Source organism: Oncorhynchus nerka, linkage group LG10 (assembly GCF_034236695.1).
Source record: "Oncorhynchus nerka isolate Pitt River linkage group LG10, Oner_Uvic_2.0, whole genome shotgun sequence".
Lineage (NCBI taxonomy): Eukaryota > Metazoa > Chordata > Actinopteri > Salmoniformes > Salmonidae > Oncorhynchus > Oncorhynchus nerka.
This window is the reverse complement of record NC_088405.1, coordinates 30,944,741-30,966,897: the sequence shown is the minus strand read 5'-3', so window position 1 is coordinate 30,966,897 and position 22,157 is coordinate 30,944,741. Positions and strand designations below refer to the sequence as shown.

The 22,157-nt window shown below is 48.4% G+C and overlaps 1 protein-coding gene across 2 annotated transcripts in view; it reads right to left on the bottom strand.

The window, feature by feature from the left end:
* Positions 1-22,157, bottom strand: part of slc24a3 (solute carrier family 24 member 3) — a 119,593-nt gene that overhangs the window by 48,517 nt on the left and 48,919 nt on the right. Inside the window, exon 1 of one of the 2 annotated variants that reach the window (XM_065023210.1) lies at positions 1,826-1,903. The exons of the other annotated variant lie outside the window; for it this stretch is intronic. The gene's annotated coding sequence lies outside the window, so the exon portion shown is untranslated. Of the gene's footprint in view, positions 1-1,825; positions 1,904-22,157 lie in introns of those variants that run through there. 2 annotated transcript variants of the gene reach the window in all.

Sequence of the window (22,157 nt, the reverse complement as noted above, 5' to 3'; positions counted from 1 at the left end):
TGAAGATGACACTGACCTGGGAATCGAGAGAGCACACCGAGCTCTGGCCTCAAAACCCCCCAGCGGCGCCCTGCCAAGATCCATAGTAGTACGGTTCCTAAAATTTTCAGTCAAAGAGAAAGTCTTACATGCAACCTGGAAAAAGCCTGTTAACCTCCAAGGCCAACGAGTGTTCTTTGATCATGACTACGCGGGAGAGATACTGAAAAGAAGGAAAGAATACAGCCCCATTAAGAAAGCACTTAAAGAGAAGGGTATTCGCTTCCAAACACCATACCCGGCAAAAATGCAGGTATTTCTGGAAAATGGCCCGGTTACATACGAGCATGCAGACGAGGCGACTGAGGACCTGAAGTCAAGGGGCTTCCCAGTGGAGTATACCGCCAGGAGAAAGGCGACATCACCAGCGGAAAGACTTGAGCAGGCTCTCCCATGGATCATTGTTGACAAGCAGGGTCATGGAGAAAGAGGGAAACCATCTCGGAGAGAGGACGTTCACATCCGAGAGAGACTCAGGCATTTCCAACGGGAAGATGGAAGACACTGAATCGGATTTAACAGAATTAATAGTTACCGCGAGCTGTTAAGACTTTATGTTGTTATGGTTGACATTACAATAGGTAAAATATATCCCCTATTTTCCCCCAATGCTGAACAAGGGTGAGTAGCCAAAAGCATGTGTTCTTTATGAACACACTAAGTAGTGTCACGTTAATAACATATATATATTAGCTAAGGATTAATGACGGGGCGACAGAAGGGCATATCAAGGGGAGGATTCATGATATCCAAGCATGACCGATATAGTTTTCACTTGTAATTAACCGATGTGTATAAGTGACGAAATAGGCGCCCTTATTATTTTCGGTTCCACCAGGTCTTGTTTATGACTACGTCACGCATTTTCATATCTGAGCGAGGGGCCCATCCTGCGGACAGACTCATCCCCTCAAACCCCAGAGGCAAGAGACAGTCCTCTGACATGGGAGTCCAAATACCAAAGTATTTTCCCACTTTGATTTACTTTATTATCGTTCTTGATTTATCGTTCATTTTTAGGTTCATGATCAGCAGACAGATGTGGTGCACATGGTTTTTTATTTATATCGATGCATCATGGGGAATTTAAGGTCATCAGTCTCAATGTGAACGGACTGGGGAGTGACCTCAAGACCAGTAAGGTAATAGCAGAGATGAAACGGGAGAGAGTTGACATACTATTCTGTCAGGAAACTCACTTATCCACCTGAACACGAGAAACTCAAGAAAACGGGATATAGGAACACTTTGTTTTCTTCTTACAAAATGGGTAGAAGGGGAGTTGCAATCTTGATCCCAAATTCAGTTAATTTTGAGTTTGTGTCAGAAATAAAAGACACGGGGGGTAGATTTATACTTGTTAAATGTAAACTGGATAACAAGGAAGTTACCTTATTTAATGTATACGCACCCCCAGGGAGTGACATGGTCTTCTACAGGAAGTTACATTATTTAATGTATACGCACCCCCAGGGAGTGACATGGTCTTCTACAGGAAGTTACATTATTTAATGTATACGCACCCCCAGGGAGTGACATGGTCTTCTACAGGAAGTTACATTATTTCATGTATACGCACCCCCAGGGAGTGACATGGTCTTCTACAGGAAGTTACATTATTTAATGTATACACACCCCCAGGGAGTGACATGGTCTTCTACAGGAAGTTACATTATTTAATGTATTGTGGCAAACCTCTTCAAGGTTAGGAGCGTTTGTCACAAACTAAGTGGTAAACTGTCACCAAATCACCCAAGAATGAGAGTTCTTTCGAACAGGACAGTACCTGTGTGTTTGTCCTGGTCCACCCAGGCCGTAGGGCGCAGGTCAAGGATAGCAGGGTTCGGTACACGAATCGGGTTCTCGGTAGGTCCAGGTCCAACGCCAACAGGTAAGTCCAAAACAATCCAGCTCATACACAGTAAATCCAGCCAATCTCTATAGTCTCTTTCTCTTTGTTCATAGCTCCTTCCAGCACTCTCTCTCTCTTCTGGTTTTTCTTGACCCTTTATCTGTGAGTCGGCTCCACCTTCTGAGGGTTCCCCTTGCTTCTGGGACTTGTAGTTTTGGCGGTCGGCCATTTTGTGATCTGTAGTTCTGACAGGGGTGGCCATTTTAGTGATCGGCAGTGCCCGTTTATTAGTTCTGCTCTCACATATCTGCCACTTATCACTCGACCCCTTCTTTGCCACATATCTCTCCCCTAGATCCGACCTAGGTCGGGCTACCGCAGCAAAATATGCATGCATGCGGGATAACCCATCCGCGTTTCCCATTTCCTTCCCTGCTCTGTGTTTCAAGTCAAAATGAAACGGTTGGAGACTCAAAAACCACCGCATCACCCGAGCGTTCTTCTCTTTAGCCCTATGCATCCAGGTGAGTGGGGCATGGTCACTGATGAGGGTGAAGTGGCGCCCAGCAGGTAGTACTTCAGGCTTTCTAGAGCCCACTTTACTGCCAGCGCCTCTTTCTCAACGACTGAGTAGTTGGTTTCCCGTGGTTCCAGCTTCCTGCTTAAAAACAGGATGGGGTGTTCCACCCCTTCTACCTCTTGGGATAGCACTGCTCCCAAGCCGACCTCTGAGGCATCCGTCTGAACCACAAACTCTTTCTCAAAGTCTGGTATCACCAGCACTGGATTACAGCAGAGAGCCTCCTGTAATGTCCTAAATGCTTTGGTGGCCCTTTCATCCCATTTGACCATGTTTGGCCCTCTGGCTCTAGTCATGTCGGTAAGTGGGGCGGCCACTGTGGCATAACTTGGGATGAACTTCCGGTAGTAACCGGTCAGCCCTAGGAAGGCTCGAACCTGCTTCTTATTTACTGGTTTCGGCCATTCTCTAATTGCCTTCACCTTCTTATGTTGGGGTTTGATTAACCCTCTTCCCACAGTGTATCCCAGGTACTCTGTTTCTCTAACCCCACATAACACTTGGCAGGGTTTGCTGTGAGCCCTGCCTTTCTAAGGGCGTCTAACACTGCCTGTACCCGGGGTAAGTGGGATTCCCAATCTGGGCTGTAGATCCCCACGTCATCTAAATAAGCTGCGGCGTATGCTTTGTGCGGTTTTAGGACTTTGTCCATGAGCCGTTGAAAGGTGGCTGGGGCCCCGTGTAAGCCGAATGGCATGACGGTGTATTGAAACAAACCGTCAGGTGTTGCAAAGGCTGTCTTTTCTTTGGCCCTGGGGGTCAGAGGAATTTGCCAGTACCCTTTTTGTCAGATCAAGGGTCGTAATGTACCGAGCATGACCGATTTTCTCCAGTAGTTCATCTACTCGGGGCATGGGGTAGGCATCAAACTTCGAGATTTCATTTACCTTCCGAAAGTCGTTACAGAACCGCAAAGACCCATCGGGCTTGGAGACCATCACAATTGGGCTAGACCACTCACTATGTGACTCTTCGACCACTCCAGCTGTCAACATTTTCTCAGTCTCTGCTCTAATCGCGGCCCGTCGAGCCTCGGGTACCCGATATGGCCTCATACTCACTTTTCTCCCTGGTAGGGAAACGATATCATGAGCCGTAACCTCAGTTCGGCCAGGTACCTCTGAAAACACATCTCTGTTTTTCTGGATCAGGGTCTTTACTTCCTGTACTTGCGCTGGGGACAGAGTGGGTGAAATATTTACTTCGGCTGTCTCCTGAATGTGTGTGGGTATGTGACCATTAGTGTTTCTCTCTCTCATGCTTTTAACAGGTTTATGTGATAAATCTGTTCCTGGGGCCGTCGACCTGGCTGTCGGATCCGATAATTGACCTCTCCTATTCTCTCCAGTACTTCATATGGTCCTTTCCATGTGGCTAGTAGTTTACACTCTACCGTGGGGATCAGCACTAACACCTTATCTCCGGTTGAAATTCCTCAGGGTAGCCTGCCGGTTATAAGTGTGCCGCTGGTGTTCCTGTGTTTGTCTCATGTGCTCTCTGACGATGGGCATGACTGTGGCTATCCTATCTTGCATTTCCGTGACGTGCTCTATGACACTAGTATACGGGGTGGATTGGTGCTCCCAGGTTTCCCGGGCGATGTCTAAGATTCCCCGGGATGCCTCCCATATACCAGCTCAAAGGGAGAAACCCCAGCGAGGCTTGAGGAACCTCTCTAATGGCAAACATCAGATACGGCAACATGCAATCCCAGTTTTTCCCATCCTTATCGATTACCTTCCTGAGCATTGACTTCAGGGTTCGGTTGAATCTCTCAACCAGCCCGTCCGTCTGAGGATGGTAAACCGATGTCCTCAACTGTTTCACCTGCCACAGTTTACAAAGGTCCGCCATAAGGCGGGACATAAAGGGGTCCCCTGGTCGGTAAGGATCTCCTTTGGAACCCCTACCCTGGTGAACAAGAGCACTAATTCCTTTGCGATATTTTTGGAAGTCATCGTCCGAAGGGGAATGGCTTCTGGGTAGCGAGTGGCATAATCTAGAATGACCAGAATGTATTGGTGCCCTCTGGCGGATTTGGGTAGTGGGCCCACTAAATCCATCGCTATCCTCTCAAATGGCGTTTCGATTATGGGGAGTGGCACTAACGGGCTTCTAAAAGCTGGTCGGGAGCTGTTAACTGGCACTCCGGGCACTCTCCACAATGCCGAGCCACTTCAGCTTGAATTCTGGCCAGTAAAACCTCCTTACAATCCGGTCTCGGGTTTTATCGATACCAAGGTGTCCACCCAGAATGTGCCCATGAGCTAGATCCAGTACTGTCCTCCGGTACCGAGTGGGAACCAACAACTGTTCCACCACATCAACCCCTATTTTCGAGACTCTGTACACCAAACCCTTTTTCATGAGATGAAGTGGGAAAACTATTAGGCATCATCCCAACATTTATGGGAGTACCATCTACGACCTGCACATCTGCTCTGGCTTGCTGCAGCGTTGGATCCTGGTTTTGGGCCGTCCCAAAATTAGTCAAGGACCCTGCCAGGTCTGCTGGTTCGAGATCGTCGTCCTCTGGATTCAGATCGACCCCAGCCCCACTAGTACTGGGCTGTTCGTTATCAGCGAGGTTTGCCACTTCATCCTCCTCCTCCCCTACTAGCACCTGTGATGTTGTCCCCTGGGAGACCTCCTTTCTTGGCTTTGGTTGAAGGCCCCATGCTTCTTCCTGCTTGGTCAGGGTTGTTGGCTTCTCAAATATGCCATTCTTGTGGCCTAACTTCGCAAAGTTAGGAAAGTCTCGACCCAATATTACATCATATGGCATCTTTGGGACCACGCCGACCTCATAATCCAGCAGACCGTCCTCTGTTTGTATGCTCACTAAGGCCGTGGGGGTACAGACGGGTATCCCCATGAATGCATGTAACACTGATATCCTGTCTTGTATCCAGTTTATGATTCGGCACTAGGCCTGCAACGACCAGGGTTAGCATACTGCCGAATCCAGCAGTGCTTCAACCTCTTTCCCTTCAACCTTCACCCTGCACATATGTTTGTTTCTTGATCTTTCAAGTACAGTGGTTACAACAGGACATGCATACCGTATATCATCTTCATTTTCACCAAGGTTACATTGCATTGGCTCTTCTTTAATAGGGCAGTAGGCTGCAATATGTCCTGGTTGATTACAATTGTAACAGATAATAGGGGTTCGGGGAGACCCCTCGACCCCCAGTCCCGGTTTCCGTTTTTTCCCTTAGTGTCTTGGCCTGATTCTGATTCTTTCCTCATGGCCCCACGCTGCTCTCTTCCCCCTCTAAATGTTGGGACAGCCTTACCCTGTCCACTGGTTCGCCCATGCCTGGGGAACGGGAATCTTTCCTCCTGTGCCTGCTCAGCTGTTCTTGCCGTACAATACCGTTCAACCAGGCCCACGAGATGGTCGGCGGAAAGTACCTCGTTCTGGCCAACCCATCGTCTCACTTCTTGGGGTAGACCTCGCTGAAACTGGTTGAGTACGATGGTCTCGACAATCTCGGCGGATGACCGGGTCTCTGGTCGCAACCATTTCCGTGCCAGGTGAATCAAGTCGAACATCTGTGTTCGTGGGGTTGTCCCGGTCGGTAGGACCACTGGTGGAAGCGGTGTGCCCTCACGGTATCAGTCACTCCCAGTCTAGTCAGGATCTCTCCCTTTAGTTTATCGTAATCCTGTGCATCTTTCAACTCCAGGTCGAAATACGCTTTTTGAGCGTCCCCCTGCCAGGTATGGTGCCAGAAGCCCTGCCCATTCTTCTTTCGGCCACTTCTCCCTCTCTGCCGTCCTTTCGAAGGTGGTAAGATATGCTTCCACATCATCCTGCGCTGTCATTTTTGAAGAAAATGATTGGCCCTCCTTTGGGTATTTGCAGCTGGTAATTGAGCCCCAATTTGGTCCGCTAGCCCCTTTAGGCCTTCTCTTAACTCCCGGGTGTTTCTCTCTTGCTCTTCTGTGAGCAGCTGGTTGGTGCGGTGCTGGATCTGTAACGTGTCCTGATACATTCGCATTGCATCCTGATGAACTATTTGTTGAGCTCTAGTTGCCTCTTGTTGGGCGGCCGCCGCTTGTAACAGGGCCTGTATGGCTCCCTCCATACTCATTTTCCTGAAAAACTGTCCTAACCAAACAAAGCTAAAACAAAAAAAAACCTGACTCCCCTTTGGAGTGCTAACTGAACATTTATTTTTTTATTTTTTTATTCTACCTAACCAGTGGTATGTTAGTCCATGCCCGTATCCTCCACCACGTGTGGCAAACCTCTTCAAGGTTAGGAGCGTTTGTCACAAACTAAGTGGTAAACTGTCACCAAATCACCCAAGAATGAGAGTTCTTTCGAACAGGACAGTACCTGTGTGTTTGTCCTGGTCCACCCAGGCCGTAGGCGAGGTCAAGGATAGCAGGGTTCGGTACACGAATCGGGTTCTCGGTAGGTCCAGGTCCAAACGCCAACAGGTAAGTCCAAAACAATCCAGCTCATACACAGTAAATCCAGCCAATCTCTATAGTCTCTTTCTCTATTGTTCATAGCTCCTTCCAGCACTCTCTCTCTCTTCCTGGTTTTTCTTGACCCTTTATCTGTGAGTCGGCTCCACCTTCTGAGGGTTCCCCTTGCTTCTGGGACTTGTAGTTTTGGCGGTCGGCCATTTTGTGATCTGTAGTTCTGACAGGGGTGGCCATTTTAGTGATCGGGCAGAGCCCGTTTATTAGTTCTGCTCTCACATATCTGCCACTTATCACTCGACCCCCTTCTTTGCCACAGTATACACACCCCCAGGGAGGGACATGGTCTTCTACAGGAAGTTACATTATTTCATGTATACACACCCCCAGGGAGTGACATGGTCTTCTACAGGAAGTTACATTATTTCATGTATACGCACCCCCAGGGAGGGACATGGTCTTCTACAGGAAGGTGTTTGATTTAATTGCCACAGAAACCACTGGCACTCTTATCTGTGGAGGGGACTTTAACACAATTCTAAACTCAAAATTGGACAGCACAAACCAAAATAGAAAATGAGCCTAGTTGCCAAAAAGATCAATAGGATACTGCCGGATCTAGGACTGCTCGATGTATGGCGTGACACCCACAAGACCGATAAGGAATATACTTTTTACTCAGACCGCCACTGTCATGTATTGTCATATTATGTCTTGTTCCTGTTCTTTCTCTTCACTCCGTCTCCCTCTGCTGGTCGTATTAGGTTACCTTCTCTTCCTCTCCTCCCCCCAGCTGTTCCTCATCTTCTCTAACTACCTCGTTCACCCTTTTCCCACCTCTCAGCTCGCCGAGTCCTGCGTCCCCTCCGCTCAGGCTTTTGTCCAACGTTGTGAGCGCACCTGGAAGAGGGTCAGGTCTGCACTTTGCCGTTATAGGGCGCAGACTGTGAGAGCCGCTAATAAGCGTAGAACTAAGAGTCCTAGATATTGTCGCGGTCAGAGAGTATGGCTCTCCACTCAAAACCTTCCCCTTAAGACAGCTTCTCGCAAGTTGACCCAGCGGTTCATTGGTCCGTTCCGTATTTCTCAGATCATTAATCCTGTCGCAGTGCGACTTCTTCTCCCGCGATATCTTCGTCGCGTCCACCCGGTCTTCCATGTCTCCTGTGTTAAGCCCGTTCTTCGCGCCCCCGCTCGTCTTCCCCCCCATCCTTGTCGGGCGCACCTATCTACAGGGTCCGTAAGATTTTGGACATGCGTCCTCGGGGCCGTGGTCATCAGTACCTAGTGGATTGGGAGGGGTACGGTCCTGAGGAAAGGAGTTGGGTTCCCTCTTGGGACGTGCTGGACCGTTCGCTGATCGATGATTTCCTCCGTTGCCGCCAGGTTTCCTCCTCGAGTGCGCCAGGAGGCGCTCGGTGAGTGGGGGGGTACTGTCATGTATTGTCATATTATGTCTTGTTCCTGTTCTTTCCCTTCACTCCGTCTCCCTCTGCTGGTCGTATTAGGTTACCTTCTCTTCCTCTCCTCCCCCCAGCTGTTCCTCATCTTCTCTAACTACCTCGTTCACCCTTTTCCCACCTGTTCCCCTTTTCCCTCTGATTAGGTCTCTATTTCTCTCTCTGTTCCTGCTTCTTTCTTTGTCAGATTCTCGTTTGAGTTTCTCATGCCAGAACCAAACTATCGTCTCGTTTGCTTCACCCTTGTCCCGTTCTGTCGGAGTCTGCCTGTTCTTCTGATGCTACGTGTGATCAGGTACCTCTGTCCGCTACGACCCGCACCTACCCAGAGAGACCAGCAGTCTGTCGCCGCTAACCCAGCTATTCTCCTCTGCTGCTAAGAAGGGGACTCTAACCCAGCTATTCTCCTCTGCTGCTAAGAAGGGGACTCTTTTGTAATTATCAGAAGGACTTTTTGTTTCATTTGTCGCCCTCTCTGCGGGTTGTCTATTTTGCCATTATCTGCATCTGAAGAGGATCTATGTCTTCCCTGTGTGTTTACATTAAAGGACTCTGTTTTTGTTAAACCGCTTTTGGGTCCTCACTCAAGTGCATGACAGAAGAATCTGACCAAGAATGGACCCAGCGACTTCGGATCCTTTCCACTCAGCCGTCGAGATCCAGGGAGCGATGCTAGGCAGACACGAGCAGGAATTGTCTGCTGCTCGACATGCCGTTGAGACCCTGACCGCCCAAGTCTCCGACCTCACAAGACAGATTCACCATCTCCGCCTCGATCCACCGGCCACTTCCAGGGCTTCCGAATCTCCGGAGCCCAGAGTCAATAACCCGCCGTGTTACTCTGGGGAGCCCACTGAATGCCGCTCGTTCCTCACCCAGTGTGATATTGTGTTTTCTCTCCAGCCCAACACTTACTCCAGGAGCACAGCTCGTATCGCCTACGTCATATCTCTCCTTACTGGACGGGCTCGTGAGTGGGGCACGGCAATCTGGGAGGCGAGGGCTGAGTGTACTAACCAGTATCAGGACTTTAAGGAGGAGATGATACGGGTTTTTGATCGTTCTGTTTTTGGGGAGGAAGCTTCCAGGGTCCTGTCTTCCCTGTGTCAAGGTAATCGATCCATAACAGATTACTCTATTGAGTTTCGCACTCTTGCTGCCTCCAGTGACTGGAACGAGCCGGCGTTGCTCGCTCGTTTTCTGGAGGGTCTCCGCGCGGAGGTAAAGGATGAGATTCTCTCCCGGGAGGTTCCCTCCAGCGTGGATTCCTTGATTGAACTCGCTATTCGCATAGAGCGACGGGTTGATCTTCGTCACCGAGCTCGTGGAAAGGAGCTCACGTTCTCCGTTGCCCCCCTCTCCGCATCACTACCATCTTCCTCCGCCGGCTCGGGTGCTGAGCCTATGCAGCTGGGGGGTATCCGCATCTCGACTAAGGAGAGGGAACGGAGAATCACCAACCGCCTCTGTCTCTATTGCGGTTCCGCTGGTCATTTTGTCACTTCATGTCCAGTAAAAGCCAGAGCTCATCAGTAAGAGGAGGGCTACTGGTGAGCGCTACTACTCTGGTCTCTCCTTCAAGATCCTGCACTACCTTGTCGGCCCATCTACGCTGGACCGGTTCGTCAGCTTCCTGCAGCGCCTTGATAGACTCTGGGGCGGAGGGCTGTTTTATGGACGAGACCTGGGCTCGGGAACATGACATTCCTCTCAGACAGTTAAGGGAGCCCACGGCCTTGTTCGCTCTGGATGGGAGTTCTCTCCCCAGGATTCAGCGTGAAACGCTACCTTTAACCCTCACTGTCTCTGGTAATCATAGCGAAACAATTTCTTTTTAAATTTTTCATTCACCTTTTACACCTGTTGTTTTGGGCCATCCCTGGCTAGTTTGTCATAATCCTTCTATTAATTGGTCTAGTAATTCTATCCTCTCCTGGAACGTCTCTTGTCATGTGAAATGTTTAATGTCTGCTATCCCTCCTGTTTCCTCTGTCTCTTCTTCACAGGAGGAGCCTGGTGATTTGACGAGGGTGCCGGAGGAATATCACGATCTGCGCACGGTGTGCAGTCGGTCCAGGGCCACCTCTCTTCCTCCGCACCGATCGTATGATTGTAGTATTGATCTCCTTCCGGGAACCACTCCCCCCCGGGGTAGACTATACTCTCTGTCGGCTCCCGAACGTAAGGCTCTCGAAGATTATTTGTCTGTAGCTCTCGACACCGGTACCATAGTCCCCTCCTCCTCTCCCGCCGGAGCGGGGTTTTTTTTGTTAAGAAGAAGGACGGGTCCCTGCACCCCTGCATAGATTATCGAGGGCTGAATGACATAACAGTTAAGAATCGTTATCCGCTTCCTCTTATGTCTTCAGCCTTCGAGATCCTGCAGGGAGCCAGGTTTTTCACTAAGTTGGACCTTCGTAACGCTTACCATCTCGTGCGCATCAGGGAGGGGGACGAGTCGAAAACGGCGTTTAACACTCCGTTAGGGCACTTTGAATACCGGGTTCTTCCTTTCGGCCTCGCAAACGCTCCAGCTGTCTTTCAGGCATTAGTTAATGACGTCCTGAGAGACATGCTGAACATCTTTGTTTTCGTTTACCTTGACGATATCCTGATTTTTTTCACCGTCACTCCAGATTCATGTTCAGCACGTTCGACGTGTCCTCCAGCGCCTTTTAGAGAATTGTCTTTATGTGAAGGCTGAGAAGTGCACTTTTCATGCCTCCTCCGTCACATTTCTCGGTTCTGTTATTTCCGCTGAAGGCATTAAGATGGATCCCGCTAAGGTCCAAGCTGTCATTGATTGGCCCATTCCTAAGTCACGCGTCGAGCTGCAGCGCTTTCTCGGCTTCGCAAATTTCTATCGTCGTTTCATCCGTAATTTCGGTCAGTTGGCAGCTCCCCTCACAGCCCTTACTTCTGTCAAGACGTGCTTTAAGTGGTCCGATTCCGCCCAGGGAGCTTTTGATCTTCTCAAGAATCGTTTTACATCCGCACCTATCCTTGTTACACCTGACGTCTCTAGACAGTTCGTTGTCGAGGTTGACGCGTCAGAGGTGGGCGTGGGAGCCATTCTTTCTCAGCGCTCCCTCTCTGACGACAAGGTCCACCCTTGCGCGTATTTTTCTCATCGCCTGTCGCTGTCGGAACGTAACTATGATGTGGGAAACCGCGAACTGCTCGCCATCCGCTTAGCCCTAGGCGAATGGCGACAGTGGTTGGAGGGGGCGACCGTTCCTTTTGTCGTTTGGACTGACCATAGGAACCTTGAGTACATCCGTTCTGCCAAACGACTTAATGCGCGTCAGGCTCGTTGGGCGCTGTTTTTCGCTCGTTTCGAGTTCGTAATTTCTTATCGTCCGGGCTCTAAGAACACCAAGCCTGATGCTTTATCTCGTCTCTTCAGTTCTTCAGTAGTCTCCACCGACCCCGAGGGGATTCTCCCTGAGGGGCGTGTTGTCGGGTTGACTGTCTGGGGAATTGAGAGGCAGGTAAAGCAAGCACTCACTCACACTCCGTCGCCGCGCGCTTGTCCTAGGAACCTTCTTTTCGTTCCCGTTCCTACTCGTCTGGCCGTTCTTCAGTGGGCTCACTCTGCCAAGTTAGCCGGCCACCCCGGCGTTCGGGGTACGCTTGCTTCCATTCGCCAGCGTTTTTGGTGGCCCACTCGGGAGCGTGACACGCGTCGTTTCGTGGCTGCTTGTTCGGTCTGCGCGCAGACTAAGTCCGGTAACTCCCCTCCTGCCGGCCGTCTCAGACCGCTTCCCATTCCCTCCCGACCGTGGTCTCACATCGCCTTAGACTTTATCACCGGACTGCCTTCGTCAGCGGGGAAGACTGTTATTCTTACGGTTGTCGATAGGTTCTCTAAGGCGGCTCATTTTATTCCCCTCGCTAAGCTCCCTTCTGCTAAAGAGACGGCACAAATCATCATCGAGAATGTTTTCAGAATTCATGGCCTTCCGTCAGACGTCGTTTCGGACAGTGGTCCGCAATTCACGTCTCAATTTTGGAGGGAGTTTTGCCGTTTGATTGGGACTTCCGTCAGTCTCTCTTCCGTCTTTCACCCTCAGTCTAACGGTCAAGCAGAACGGGCCAATCAGACTATTGGTCGCATCTTACGCAGTCTTTCTTTTCGTAACCCTGCGTCTTGGTCAGAACAGCTCCCCTGGGCAGAATACGCCCACAACTCGCTTCCTTCGTCTGCGACCGGTCTATCTCCTTTTCAGAGTAGCCTCGGGTACCAGCCTCCGCTGTTCTCGTCTCAGCTCGCCGAGTCCTGCGTCCCCTCCGCTCAGGCTTTTGTCCAACGTTGTGAGCGCACCTGGAAGAGGGTCAGGTCTGCACTTTGCCGTTATAGGGCGCAGACTGTGAGAGCCGCTAATAAGCGTAGAACTAAGAGTCCTAGATATTGTCGCGGTCAGAGAGTATGGCTCTCCACTCAAAACCTTCCCCTTAAGACAGCTTCTCGCAAGTTGACCCCGCGGTTCATTGGTCCGTTCCATATTTCTCAGATCATTAATCCTGTCGCAGTGCGACTTTTCTCCAGCGATATCTTCGTCGCGTCCACCCGGTCTTCCATGTCTCCTGTGTTAAGCCCGTTCTTCGCGCCCCCGCTCGTCTTCCCCCCATCCTTGTCGAGGGCGCACCTATCTACAGGGTCCGTAAGATTTTGGACATGCGTCCTCGGGGCCGTGGTCATCAGTACCTAGTGGATTGGGAGGGGTACGGTCCTGAGGAAAGGAGTTGGGTTCCCTCTCGGGACGTGCTGGACCGTTCGCTGATCGATGATTTCCTCCGTTGCCGCCAGGTTTCCTCCTCGAGTGCGCCAGGAGGCGCTCGGTGAGTGGGGGGGTACTGTCATGTATTGTCATATTATGTCTTGTTCCTGTTCTTTCTCTTCACTCCGTCTCCCTCTGCTGGTCGTATTAGGTTACCTTCTCTTCCTCTCCTCCCCCCAGCTGTTCCTCATCTTCTCTAACTACCTCGTTCACCCTTTTCCCACCTGTTCCCTTTTTCCCTCTGATTAGGTCTCTATTTCTCTCTCTGTTCCTGCTTCTTTCTTTGTCAGATTCTCGTTTGAGTTTCTCATGCCAGAACCAAACTATCGTCTCGTTTGCTTCACCCTTGTCCCGTCCTGTCGGAGTCTGCCTGTTCTTCTGATGCTACGTGTGATCAGGTACCTCTGTCCGCTACGACCCGCGCCTACCCAGAGAGACCAGCAGTCTGTCGCCGCTAACCCAGCTATTCTCCTCTGCTGCTAAGAAGGGGACTCTAACCCAGCTATTCTCCTCTGCTGCTAAGAAGGGGACTCTTTTGTAATTATCAGAAGGACTTTTTGTTTCATTTGTCGCCCTCTCTGCGGGTTGTCTATTTTGCCATGATCTGCATCTGAAGAGGATCTATGTCTTCCCTGTGTGTTTACATTAAAGGACTCTGTTTTTGTTAAACCGCTTTTGGGTCCTCACTCAAGTGCATGACAGCCACACTGAATACTCCAGGTTAGACTACTTTTTCATGTACAGTGCAGATAGACACAGGCTTAAGGATTGTAGGATCGGGCAGAGCGACTTATCAGATCATAATGGAGTTGACCTAACTCTACACCTTGATAGCAAACCAAGAAATACTATATGGAGACTTAATACAAGCATGCTGAATGATCCAGCATTCAAGGAATCAATAAAGACAGAATTGAACAACTATCTGGAGAATAATGATAATGGGTAAGTATCTCCTGCTACATTGTGGGATGCAGCTACTAGAGGGAAGATCATAGCCACATCATCTCTCAAGAAAAAGATTAAAGCACAGAAACTGCTGAAATTACAGGAAACCCTAAGAAACTTAGTACGATCTCATAGTCAATACAGAGACCCTCTTATATTACGAGAGATTCAAAAGGTAAAACAGGAAATTGACCAGATTTATAGAGAAGAAGTAGTGAAAAAGCTTAGGTTCCTGAAACAACGATATTATGAAGCAGGCTCAAAGGCAACCAAATTACTAGCATGGAGACTCAGGAAACAACAAGCACAGAATACCATTTTCAAAATAAAAGACCCCAAAACAAAAAAGATCACATGCAGATTAGATGTTGCATAGGTACAGAAAGTATCGAGGTAAGCAACTTCTCTATTTCAAGAAATCTCTAGATTCTGCTTGTTAGTTTAAAAAAAAGTTTGATAGGCTTCTGGGGATATAACTTTTCATTACATTTGTCTAATCTTAGCAATTTCTTCTTAGCTAGCTACATAGCCGTCTTTGTATCAAAGATAATTGCGTAATTATCGTATTTCGTCGTCCTAACGTAGTCTACACTGCTATCTGCCCAGCAGCTAGCCAGCTAGCTAGCTAGCTAACGTCCACCGTCTACCGAATAGCAGCACTGTAGAAACTATTACCCTCACCTGAACGACTTGATTAGTGTAGTGTTAGCTAGCTACATAGTTGTCTTTGCTGTCTTCGTATCCAAGATAATTGTGTAGTTTAGAGTGTGTAGTTTTAGAGTGATTATCTTAATTTACCGAGGTTAGCTAGCCAGCTATTTGTCGTCCTTAACGTAGGAGACACTGCTAGCTAGCCAACAGCTAGCCAACGTCTACCGAATAGAACTCAACAACCCGGTCGCATTCCGCCTCGCTCCACAGGTAGTATCACATTTTCATTTCATTTCATTACAGTACAACGGTTTGATTTGTTTGATCGTAGCTAGCTACATAGCTAGCTACATAGCCGTCTCTGTATCAAAGATAATTGTGTAGTCTAGAGCGATTTTCTAGGTTACCTAGCCAGCTATTGTCGTTCTTTTAACGCAACGTAACGTAATCAACACTGCTAGCTAGCCAGCTAGCCCCCGAATCAACAACGCAGCCACTGCCAGCTAGCCTACAAAGTCAACAACGCAGCCACTGCCAGCTAGCCTACTTCAGCAGTACTGTATCATTTTTAATCATTTTAGTCAATAAGATTCTTGCTACGTAAGCTCAACTTTCTGAACATTCGAGACGTGTAGTCCACTTGTCATTCCAATCTCCTTTGCATTAGCGTAGCCTCTTCTGTAGCCTGTCAACTATGTGTCTGTCTATCCCTGTTCTCTCCTCTCTGCACAGACCATACAAATGCTCCACACCACCCTAATCTGGTGGTCCCAGCGCGCACGACCCACGTGGAGTTCCAGGTCTCCGGTAGCCTCTGGAACTGCCGATCTGCGGCCAACAAGGCAGAGTTCATCTCAGCCTATGCCTCCCTCCAGTCCCTCGACTTCTTGGCACTGACGGAAACATGGATCACCACAGATAACACTGCTACTCCTACTGCTCTCTCTTCGTCCGCCCACGTGTTCTCGCACACCCCGAGAGCTTCTGGTCAGCGGGGTGGTGGTACCGGGATCCTCATCTCTCCCAAGTGGTCATTCTCTCTTTCTCCCCTTACCCATCTGTCTATCGCCTCCTTTGAATTCCATGCTGTCACAGTTACCAGCCCTTTCAAGCTTAACATCCTTATAATTTATCGCCCTCCAGGTTCCCTTTGAGAGTTCATCAATGAGCTTGATGCCTTGATAAGCTCCTTTCCTGAGGACGGCTCACCTCTCACAGTTCTGGGCGACTTTAACCTCCCCACGTCTACCTTCGACTCATTCCTCTCTGCCTCCTTCTTTCCACTCCTCTCCTCTTTTGACCTCTCCCTCTCACCTTCCCCCCTACTCACAAGGCAGGCAATACGCTCGACCTCATCTTTACTAGATGCTGTTCTTCCACTAACCTCATTGCAACTCCCCTCCAAGTCTCCGACCACTACCTTGTATCCTTTTCCCTCTCGCTCTCATCCAACACTTCCCACACTGCCCCTACTTGGATGGTATCGCGCCGTCCCAACCTTCGCTCTCTCTCCCCCGCTACTCTCTCCTCTTCCATCCTATCATCTCTTCCCTCTGCTCAAACCTTCTCCAACCTATCTCCTGATTCTGCCTCCTCAACCCTCCTCTCCTCCCTTTCTGCATCCTTTGACTCTCTATGTCCCCTATCCTCCAGGCCGGCTCGGTCCTCCCCTCCCGCTCCGTGGCTCGACGACTCATTGCGAGCTCACAGAACAGGGCTCCGGGCAGCCGAGCGGAAATGGAGGAAAACTTCGCCTCCTGCGGACCTGGCATCCTTTCACTCCCTCCCTCTCTACATTTTCCTCTTCTGTCTCTGCTGCTAAAGCCACTTTCTACCACTCTAAATTCCAAACATCTGCCTCTAACCCTAGGAAGCTCTTTGCCACCTTCTCCTCCCTCCTGAATCCTCCTCCCCCTCCCCCTCCTCCTCTCTGCAGATGACTTCGTCAACCATTTTGAAAAGAAGGTCGACGACATCCGATCCTCGTTTGCTAAGTCAAACGACACCGCTGGTTCTGCTCACACTGCCCTACCCTGTGCTCTGACCTCTTTCTCCCCTCTCTCTCCAGATGAAATCTCGCGTCTTGTGACGGCCGGCCGCCCAACAACCTGCCCGCTTGACCCTATCCCCTCCTCTCTTCTCCAGACCATTTCCGGAGACCTTCTCCCTTACCTCACCTCGCTCATCAACTCATTCCTGACCGCTGGCTACGTCCCTTCCATCTTCAAGAGAGCGAGAGTTGCACCCCTTCTGAAAAAACCTACACTCGATCCCTCCGATGTCAACAACTACAGACCAGTATCCCTTCTTTCTTTTCTCTCCAAAACTCTTGAACGTGCCGTCCTTGGCCAGCTCTCCCGCTATCTCTCTCAGAATGACCTTCTTGATCCAAATCAGTCAGGTTTCAAGACTAGTCATTCAACTGAGACTGCTCTTCTCTGCGCTCCGCACTGCTAAAGCTAACTCTCTCTCCTCTGCTCTCATCCTTCTAGACCTATCGGCTGCCTTCGATACTGTGAACCATCAGATCCTCCTCTCCGAGTTGGGCATCTCCGGCGCCCCACGCTTGGTTGCGTCCTACCTGACAGGTCGCTCCTACCAGGTGGCGCGGCGAGAATCCGTCTCCTCACCACGTGCTCTCACCACTGGTGTCCCCCAGGGCTCTGTTCTAGGCCCTCTCCTATTCTCGCTATACACCAAGTCACTTGGCTCTGTCATAACCTCACATGGTCTCTCCTATCATTGCTATGCAGACGACACACAATTAATCTTCTCCTTTCCCCCTTCTGATGACCAGGTGGCGAATCGCATCTCTGCATGTCTGGCAGACATATCAGTGTGGATGACGGATCACCACCTCAAGCTGAACCTCGGCAAGACGGAGCTGCTCTTCCTCCCGGGGAAGGACTGCCCGTTCCATGATCTCGCCATCACGGTTGACAACTCCACTGTGTCCTCCTCCCAGAGCGCTAAGAACCTTGGCGTGATCCTGGACAACACCCTGTCGTTCTCAACTAACATCAAGGCGGTGGCCCGTTCCTGTAGGTTCATGCTCTACAACATCCGCAGAGTACGACCCTGCCTCACACAGGAAGCGGCGCAGGTCCTAATCCAGGCACTTGTCATCTCCCGTCTGGATTACTGCAACTCGCTGTTGGCTGGGCTCCCTGCCTGTGCCATTAAACCCCTACAACTCATCCAGAACGCCGCAGCCCGTCTGGTGTTCAACCTTCCCAAGTTCTCTCAAGTCACCCCGCTCCTCCGCTCTCTCCACTGGCTTCCAGTTGAAGCTCGCATCCGCTACAAGACCATGGTGCTTGCCTACGGAGCTGTGAGGGGAACGGCACCTCAGTACCTCCAGGCTCTGATCAGGCCCTACACCCAAACAAGGGCACTGCGTTCATCCACCTCTGGCCTGCTCGCCTCCCTTCCACTGAGGAAGTACAGTTCCCGCTCAGCCCAGTCAAAACTGTTCGCTGCTCTGGCCCCCCAATGGTGGAACAAACTCCCTCACGACGCCAGGACAGCGGAGTCAATCACCACCTTCCGGAGACACCTGAAACCCCACCTCTTTAAGGAATACCTAGGATAGGATAAAGTAATCCTTCTCACCCCCCCCCCCCTTAAAATATTTAGATGCACTATTGTAAAGTGGCTGTTCCACTGGATGTCATAAGGTGAATGCACCAATTTGTAAGTCGCTCTGGATAAGAGCGTCTGCTAAATGACTTAAATGTAAATGTAAATGTAATGAAATACAGAATGCATTTGAATCATATTACACAAATCAGTACAAGCAACCAGAGAAGGCAGATGCACAGACAATAGAGCACTTTTTGAACTCACTTGATCTCCCCTCAATTGGGACAGAGCAAAATGATAGACTAACTTTAGAAATATCCACCGACAAAAAGTCAATGATGGCTTCCACATTACAGTTACCAAAAAACTGTGGGGGTATGGCCTTACCAAACCTAAAAGATGATTATGTGTCAGCCCAATTGAGACCTCTGGTGTGTTGGTGCAATTCAGAATACGAGACTACTTTGGCAGAGACACCCATACAGTCAGTTTAGGGAAATAAGGACATGGTAAAATAAATATACAATCTCTGAAGACATGGTTTAGAGTAGTTAAGCAAAATAATTTAGACAGAGAGATCAAACTGCTGAGTTGGCCCGCATACGACCCCAGCTTCATTTCTGCAATTCAGGACAGCAGGTTTAAACAATGGACGCAGAAAGGCATCACATCATTCAGTACAATTATAAGGAATGGGAACCTAGATAACTTCCAGGACCTAAGTGAAAAACATGGCTTGGATAAACAAGATTTTTACAGATACCTACAAGTTCGACACTATTTCTTAAGGGAGATAAAAGTGACTGAGCCTCGAGCACCTCCAAAATTAATCCAAGTATTCACTAACGCATACAACTTGGGGAGTAACAAAAACACTATTTCAAATCTCTACTTGGGTATTCAATCCTCAAAGAAACATTCTACAAACTATATTAAAAAGAAATGGGAGGAGGAACTTGGCATTGAAGTAACTGATGAAACATGGTTGAACATATTAGAGACTCAACAAAGCTCCACCAACTCAAGGTCATGGAGAGAATTCTGTTGGAAGAATGTTATACGTTTCTTCATAACACCTAAACTGAAATCAAAACAGACTGGCTCACTACACCCTTGTTGGAGAGAATGCGGTCTATTGAGGGCGGACCACTCTCATATCTTTTGGCCCCGCAATCGAAACTTACTGGGGAGAAATAAGATCCAACATTGGAAAAATAATGGGATTTGACATAGAACAAAAATTCATTTCTTTGTACATGGGTGAAATACCTGATAACTTACACAATAGAGAAAAGTACCTCTTGAAGGCCCTACTGGCAGCCAGTAAAAAGGCTGTCACTAGGAAATGGCTACAAAAAGACCGTCCCACAGTGACACAATGGATAGACATTGTAGAAGAAATACACCACATGGCGCGTATGACCTTTGCTTTAAGAACTCAACAGGAGAGAGGTCAAGAATACTGGGAAAAATGGGTTTCGTACTTGGAAAAGGTCTAATTCAAAGATGTCAATGTAACTAATATGATGGTATGATGATGAAGGTATGAAGTGCACTGTAACTGCCAGATCTTTTTTGTTGTTGTTCTTTTATTTGACTTTATTTGTACTTTCTTTGTGTTCCTACAATAAAAAAAAGTAAAATGATGCAAATTGAAAAGTTAAAATTCAACTAAGTCGAGAGCACCAGCCTCTGCCACATTGACACATTGATAAACAGATCCATTGGCGGCTAAAGAAATGAGCCAATACAGCAGTAAGCCTACAACTTAATCTTCAATGAAGTAAAATACATTGGTCTAAAGCCGGAAAAAAAAACTGTTCAAAATATCCTGATGAAAATTCTGGTTCTTTCAATCACATTCATCTCTCTATACTCTGCCTGTCTGCCTCCCTTTCTATCTCTTGACTTGAGCTATTGTTGGTGAAGTGCACAATTGTATCAAATAATTAACTGGATTCAGCCTGAAGCCGTCGCTATAGAGTACCACAGTATGAGTAGTAATAATCATAAAACCTAGAGGTCAAATAGGGAAATAGTTCAAATTGTTTTTCCACCATTCATTTTTCCCATAGGGGATTTTAGAGACACATATTAAGGGCTGTGTTTCGTGTAGGTTTACCCTGGTGTGACGTTTCCATAACCATGTAAATCTCTCTTAAGACAAGGTGACTTTGATCAATATATTTGCCTGTATTTACCCCCCTAAAATGAAATACTAAATTTGCTGCTAATGTGGATATCATAAAGAACTACAAATGCCAAAATCCTGACGAGACTGCCAAATCGAGGCAAAGGAAAGAATCTCAGGATTAACTATCTAATGTTAGCTAAATATAGTACTGAATACATTGGAAAATGTGTTTAAGTTGACAATTCTGTGAACCGTCTTGTGCAAGTTTTAAATTGACGATACCTGTAAGCAAAGGTGTCAGCTAGATGTGCAGAGGCTTGCAGGGATTTGTAGTTTTGCAGAATGTCTACTTTCATTCTAATTAGCATTTTCAAATCAGAGTAAATACAGGCGAATATATTGATAAAGTCACCTTATCCGAGAGAGATTTACACGGTTATCAAAACGTCATGCCAGGGTAAACCTACACGAAACACAACCCTTATTTTAAGTGTTTCTAAAATCCCCTATGGGAAAAATGAATGGTGGAAAAACGATTAGAACCATTTCCCCGTTTGACCGCTACTGTAGGTTTTATGACACCTCCACTGTGGGGCCCTATAGCGAACTTGCAACATTTTCTGAACTAGCCTATTCCGGGCCCTCTGAGTTTCCCTTGCCAGTGAGCTTGGGACAGACCGCTGTATTCATGACGTTTTCACTAAATACATGGAATCATCAGATCATGATATTTTGCTCCGTCACCCCGAGGCTTGGTGATTATCGAGGCCGGGAGTGTTGGAAAGATTTTTCATATACTGAGGAACTATCACTGGCAATGGATGTTTAAAAAACGGACTCTGTTGACTTTCTGTGTGAGGTGAAGAAAAAATGACGTGGGGAGTTATGACAATCAGAAATGACTCTTATTTTTGCACGCAGCAGACCAGGTAGGCCTACTTCTGTGCGTGCTCAGGTGTGCTCCCTCAATGTTGTCAGGACAAAGAAACCAGACACATGCTCATTGTGCACATGGAGCACACGAAACAAAAGACAATGCATTTTTAATGGTTATGAAACTAACCAAAACTTGTTTCTCACAAGTGTAGCAGGTTGTGAACTCCGCAAACAATGAAACGGAAAACGGAACGGCTTGTGGACTGTGGTGATTGGTGAATTCCCTCTTCTTTCCCCGTGTGCAAAGATCCCTAATAAACTTCCCCTTTGCGTGCTATTGGTGCCTGTTTTGTTACTGAACTTGGTGACATGGAATCCCCACACCCTTGATCTTGCTACACTACACTCACAACACATTATCTTCACACATCATTTAAATGCTTATCACTGACAACCGCAACTCAATCAGCTAGAACTAGTGCCACGAGCACTACTCAAATTGTGCGCTTCCAAATAGGCATACTATAGGCCTACACAATTGTGATTTGAAACAACCCACAGCGAAAAAAGAAGCTAATTATGCTCTGTGGCTAAGTCATGCTCCCTGGTGAAGTATTTTGAATGAGACCCATGAGGCGACACACAATTGGCCCAGCGTGGTCCGAGTTAGGGGAGGGTTTGGCCGGCTGGAATGTCTTTGTCCCATCGCACTGTAGCGACTCCTGTGGCGGGCCAGGCGCATGCACGCTGACACGGTCACCAGGTGTATGGTGCTTCCTCACACACAAAATGTTTTTTTGTGGATGGGTATAAT